The 6000-nt window shown below is 33.4% G+C and overlaps 1 protein-coding gene across 2 annotated transcripts in view; it reads left to right on the top strand.

Annotated features, from left to right (window-relative positions):
* KLF12 (Kruppel like factor 12) overlaps positions 1–6000 on the top strand; it is a 1947649-nt gene that overhangs the window by 353687 nt on the left and 1587962 nt on the right. For both annotated transcript variants that reach the window (XM_044085623.1, XM_044085625.1), the window contains exon 2: positions 3827–3905. The gene's annotated coding sequence lies outside the window, so the exon portion shown is untranslated. The remainder of the gene's footprint in view (positions 1–3826; positions 3906–6000) is intronic.

Below are 6000 nucleotides of genomic sequence, written 5' to 3'. Positions count from 1 at the left end.
TATATATATATATATATATATGTATTGTTCAGGTCTACAAATTCAAGAGATCTCTCAAAGAATGCAAATCACACCTGGATATGTCACTGTAACCATCCCACTTGAATCCAGTCTTCTCTCTATCTCTCCTTTGATTATTTATTCATCTCTCCTTCCCAGCTCTAATTGCCTCCTTTTACTTTTTCTTTCTCCAATTAACCTGCTTCTTCAACCTAGTAAGCAACTGACTCTCTCTTACTACTCCTCTCTATTTTTTACTTCCGCTGTAGTATCTCTTAACCTGCTACTAATATATACTCCTTTAGTTGTCTACAATTAGTAACTGATCAATTTTATTAGTCCTTCTATCTACTTTTCTACATGTCTGTGCCATCATTATGTTTATCTGTCTAACTGCCTTTCGGCTTTTCCCGTTTAGTGGTTGCCACAGCGGAACTCTGGTCCTCTAATGATTGGTAGTAAATTTTTTTACGGTGTCGATTTCCTAGCCTTGCTCCCAACCTTCAATGAAGGCACACCCACACATGCACGCACCTACCTGCATGTCTTCAAATTCACTCGACGGTGGGGAGGACATGCAGATTCTGCAGAGAAGGCGCTCCAGCTGAGAATCGAACTGGAGAATCTCTTGCTGTGAGAAGACACTGCTAACCACTCCACCACCGTGGCCTCTGCCTAACTATATTGTATTTAAGTCTTGCTTTCTTTGTTATTTTTATTGTATTATACATTTATTCTAACATGAATCTCTCAGTTATATATGTACTGTTGAAGCTTTTCTCCCCAGGCCTCCACTGAAAAAGGGCTTTTTCCCAGTCAGACTACTCTGGTCAAAAAATGTCAAATAAACAAACAAGTAAATAAATATACCTGCACTGAACAGTTGTGATAGGGCTCTTGAAACAGCAAAATGCATAAGTGAAACATGCTGTTCCTTTTGTTTTGTACATTTAGTAAAATAAAATAGTCAAAGGAAATACTGAAAATCATAAATTATATGTATTTAGGTAACATTTTAAAGGCACCATCCAAACAAATAATTTTTAGTATTTTAACGACAGAATGGAGCTGCTTTTTTGGATACTTCAAAAGTATTTAATAGTTTTTTTTTTCCTTTCCAAGCCACGTTTTTCATTGTAATGAGATTTTAAATTTCGACTACTGAAATCATATTCTGAAGAGAGTTTTAACAACTTTAATAGCTTTAAGTTTGTACTCTGACTTCCAATGGTTGCACTGTGAGCTTTTTGAATAAGTCATGTCCTTGCATCTCAAACTAATGTTTAGACCCTGGAACCATAAGTGTTACTGTTTTAAGTGTGAAAGGCAAACTAACTGTTCAGCATAAGCTAATCTTTACAGCCATAGTTTTCAACTAATACCAGGTCGTAAACTGGATTTTATAAGTAACAGTAAATATCAATTTTATAACATTTTGTAAACCACAAACAATATTTCAGAAACTAGTCAAGCTACTTATTTACTGTCTGTTAGCACTGTGGTGTTCATCTATCTGTGTGTGTTCATATGAGGCTGAGCAATTCTGTCTATAACATCTGGTCATTGAGATATTTAGAGAAATATGATAATTATGACAATATACAGTGGATATAAAAAGTTCACACCATCCCTGTTAAAATGCTAGGTTTTTGTGATATAAAAAAATGAGACCACAATACATTATTTCAAACTTTTTCCACCTTTAATGTGACCTATAACCTGTATAATTCAATTGAAAAATGAACAATTCTGTTAGGGGAAGAAATAGAAAAAATAAAAAAACATGCAATATTATGGGTTGCATAAGTGTGCACACCCTTAATTTAATACTTAGTTGTGTATGCACACCCTTAAACTAATACTTTGTTGAAGTAACTTTTGATTTAATTACAGTATTCAGTCTTCTTGAGTAGGAGTCTATCAGTATGGCACATCTTGACTTGGCAATATTTGCCCACTCTTCTTGCAAAAGTGCTCTAAATCTGTTAGATTGCGAGGGCATCTCTTGTGCCCTCTTCATGTCACCCCACAGATTTTCTATTGGATTTAGGTCTGGGCTCTGGCTGGGCCATTCCAAAACTTAAATTTTCTTCTGGTGAAGCCATTCTTTTGTTGATTTGGATGTATGCTTGGGGTCATTGTCATGTTGGAAAGTGAAATTCCTCTTCATCTTCAGCTTTCTAGCAGACACCTGAAGGTTTTGGGCCAAAAGTGACTGGTATTTGGAACTGTTCATAATTCTCTCCATCTTGACTAAAGCCCCAATTCCAGCTGAAGAAAAGCAACTCCAAAGCATGATACTGCCAAAACCACCATGCTTCACTGTGGGGTGGTGTTATTTTGGTGACACAAAGTGTTGTTTTTGTGCCAAATGTACCTTTTAGAATTGTGGCCAAAAGTTCATCCTTGTTCTCATCATATCATAACACATTTTCCAACATGCTTTTGGGAGACTTGATGTATTGTTTTGCAAATTTTAGCCAAACCTGGATGTTTTTCTATGTAAGAAAAGGTTTCCGTTTTGCAACTCTACCCCCATAGTCCAGACATAAGGAGAATACGGGAGATTGTTGTCACATGTAGAACACAACTAGCACTTGCCAGAAATTCCTACAGCTCCTTCAATGTTGCTGTAGGTCTCTTGGCAGCCTCCCTGACCAGTTTTTGTCTTGTCTTTTCATCAGTTTTGGAGGGGTGTCCAGTTCTTTGCAATGTCACTGTTGTCCCATATTTTCTCCACTTTTGATGACTGTCTTTACTGTGTTTCATGGTATATCCAATTCTGTGTATATTTTTTGTACCCTTCTCCTGACTGATACCTTTCAAGAATGAGATCCCTTTGATGCTTTGTAAGCTCTCTGTGAACCATGGCTTTTGCTGTAGCAGGCAACTGAGTAAATGTCAGGAAAATCCTACTAGTAGAGGTGAACTTTATTTGGGGTTAATCAGAGTCTCTTTAATTGATGGCAGGTGTGTACACAAGAAGACTGAATGTTGTAATTTAAATCAAAAGGTGCTTCAACAAAGCATTAGTTTAAGGGTGTGCACACACAACAATGTATTAGTTTATGCATACTTATGCAACCAGTGTATTGTACGTTTTTTATTTCTTATATTTTTTCCCCTAACAGATTTGTTTTTCAAATTAATTGTACAGATTATAGGTCAGATTAAAGGTGGGAAACGTTTTGAAAAGTTTGGAAATAGTTTATTGTGGTCTCATTTTTTATATCACAAAAACCTGGCATTTTAACAGGGGTGTGTAAACTTTTTCTATCCACTATAAATAAGCTATTCATGAGCAACAAGTTATGTCTGAAACAGCTATTTTTCCCATAATGTAAGCTTTAAGATTAAATATTTAAGTAGATTGTATGTAGCATGGCTTTATAATTATTATTGTACATAAGAACACAGTATTTGATGCATAGAGGTGTCATTATGATGTAACTAAAGAAAGACTTGGAGACCTTACTAGCCTTTATGTAGGGTCTTAAAAGAACAATGTGAATATTTTGCTGCATGAACTACTAACTTTCTTCAAAAGTATAAATATGTTTGTAATTTAGCAAAATGCCATTACACTTTAACTGTTTTCATTGTTTCATTTTAGTTTTCATATAGTGAGCTGTATAGTTTGTGAATGTGAATTCAACTCATTTTCTGAACCAGGCCAGATTTGAATTATGTCTTTGTTTTTCTTATAATTAAAGTCAAAAATTCGATTTACCCGTGTAATGTAAAACTGATTTTCGGCAAGATCCTGTATTCTCACTTTTTGTGTTATTTTGTTTTTTTTTTTTGTTTTGTTTTGTTTTTTTTTTAGTCTCCCTAACACAACACAAGAGGAATTAAGTTAATTTCAAGACCTGGACATAAAAAGAAAAGACTCTTGTTTTGCAAGTGTAAGTCAATTTTCATGATTTTTAAACTTTCCAAACGCTTCATGTTACATATCATAAATGGTAATCATATAAATGTGTTTCTGACTATTCTGACTTGCATTATGCTCAATGGTAAGCTTAACTTTTTAGACATTTTGAGTCTTCTCTGAAATATGTTTCAAATATTATGTTGAAAAGGGATTACTGATGTCTGCTTTGTTGCAAGATTTCATCAAATATTCTTGATTCTAAACAGGGATATATTACATCATATTCTGCTTTGAGTTTTGTCCAGTGATGTTGATTTTATCACCGCTTTTTAGATTCTTTATATAACTATTTTATTGTTTTGTTTGTTTTAAACTGGTAGTTTATCCTTACTATCATTTCCCTTACAATTTAACTCGCTTACTTATCCTTTATTTTTAAACAGTGTTGTAGTTTTTAAGTTAGATGGGTAATTGTGGTGCTAGTTTTCATTTGCATATTACTTTAGCATTTATACTTTCTTATTATGGATTTATTTTGTAGATGTTTGGTTTCCACTGATAATATTAAATGTACTTATAGGTATGCAACACAATGGGTGTGATTCCAAAAGACTTCACAAAGTATAAGTGACTTACTTGGGTATATTACACCAGACTAATGTCACTTACACTGAGAGCAGGTCTTTTGGTATCTGACCCCTTGGTGGACTCTTGTTTATAGATAGGCCTTACACTGAAGTCAGTTACATCAAAGTAAGTCTTTTAGAATTGGAGCAGACTTACTCTGAAGTAAGTCAGTTACACTAAGACCAACTCTTTTGGAAGCTGGCTTCTTATTTTGATTACTCAAAACTATGTTAAATGGGTTAAGTGAGTTACTCAGATTCACACAGAATGCTGTTGGAGACAGGAAAAATACCTAGTATTGTAAAATATTTTGAAATAATATCCCTCCCTCACATTTGAATATTTCTGCCATCAGTTACATGTCTTTCTCAGTGGCCATCTATGATGTTTGTTCCCATTTTGACTTTTAGTATGTACGTTGCTTGTATTCATAAAAGATGTCTTGTCTCACTATTATTAAAAGTCAGATAAATGTAATAAAAACAAGAACTGTAAGAATTTTAATAGGTTATTTAGTTAATCATGTATCAGTGACTCTTGGTTTGGCAGGAAGAGTTCTCCAAAATATGCTTCTGTATAGAAAACAGTACACGAAGAGCAAAAATTCTAATTGAGTTTCTTCAGTTTAGTACCCACACCCAAATTTAGATAAAAATAATAAAAGTAAAAATTTCTTTGAAACTATATCATCTTGGAGAAAGCAGTTTATATTTATGCAGTAATCTGTTACTAAGTGGACTTATCTTTACTGATTATTTTTAAGAATGACTTGGGCTGCAGTGAGAAAGGTAATATGCTTATTTTTAACTGTCTTTGACTGAAAGGGCTGTTTTACAGTGCATAACTGAAGGGTAATGATGTATGACATATGTTTAGTATGGCAAACAATAACCAGTTTTAATATTTTCATTCAGAACATAAATGTGTTCACATTCCTTAAGTGGTGTTTGTAAATATTACACTTTATATTTTCAAAAGCCAAGCATATTTTTTTGCGTTCTAGCAGGAAATTCCATGCTAAAAATATTACATGATACTTTGCAAATGAACATTAGTGTTAGCAATTGTCTGTATAATGTGAAGTAATATTCTTTTGAAATGTGAAATTAAATGGTAGATGTATTCAGACATAACAAATGGCAGAGGTTTTGCTGTTGCAGTTATTATCAACTATACCTTGAAATTATGACGCTAACGTTCAGACTTTGGTAGGTTTAGATGAATACTATTTAAGGATTTTTTTTTATCATTCATCTTTTTTATTTTTGTTTCTTTGAATAAGATATTGTACATTTACTATTGTCTATCAAGTAATGTGCTTATGGTTGCTCTGCTAATTGGTATCCATTTGTAAAAAAGTAACTTTAATTGGCATTATAACTTAACCTAAGGAAGGATCCATTTATACAAAAGTTTGTTGTTTGTGACTGACAAAACTTTTCTTTAATGTTATGTTATAATATTGTATGAGTCCAAAGAGTTCTCATGCTTTTTCCCTT

Source organism: Protopterus annectens, chromosome 10.part0, assembly GCF_019279795.1.
Source record: "Protopterus annectens isolate FY-2018-M chromosome 10.part0, PAN1.0, whole genome shotgun sequence".
NCBI classification, from domain to species: Eukaryota; Metazoa; Chordata; order Ceratodontiformes; family Protopteridae; genus Protopterus; species Protopterus annectens.
Note: the sequence above shows the minus strand (reverse complement) of the source record. Positions and strands in the feature narration are given on the sequence as shown.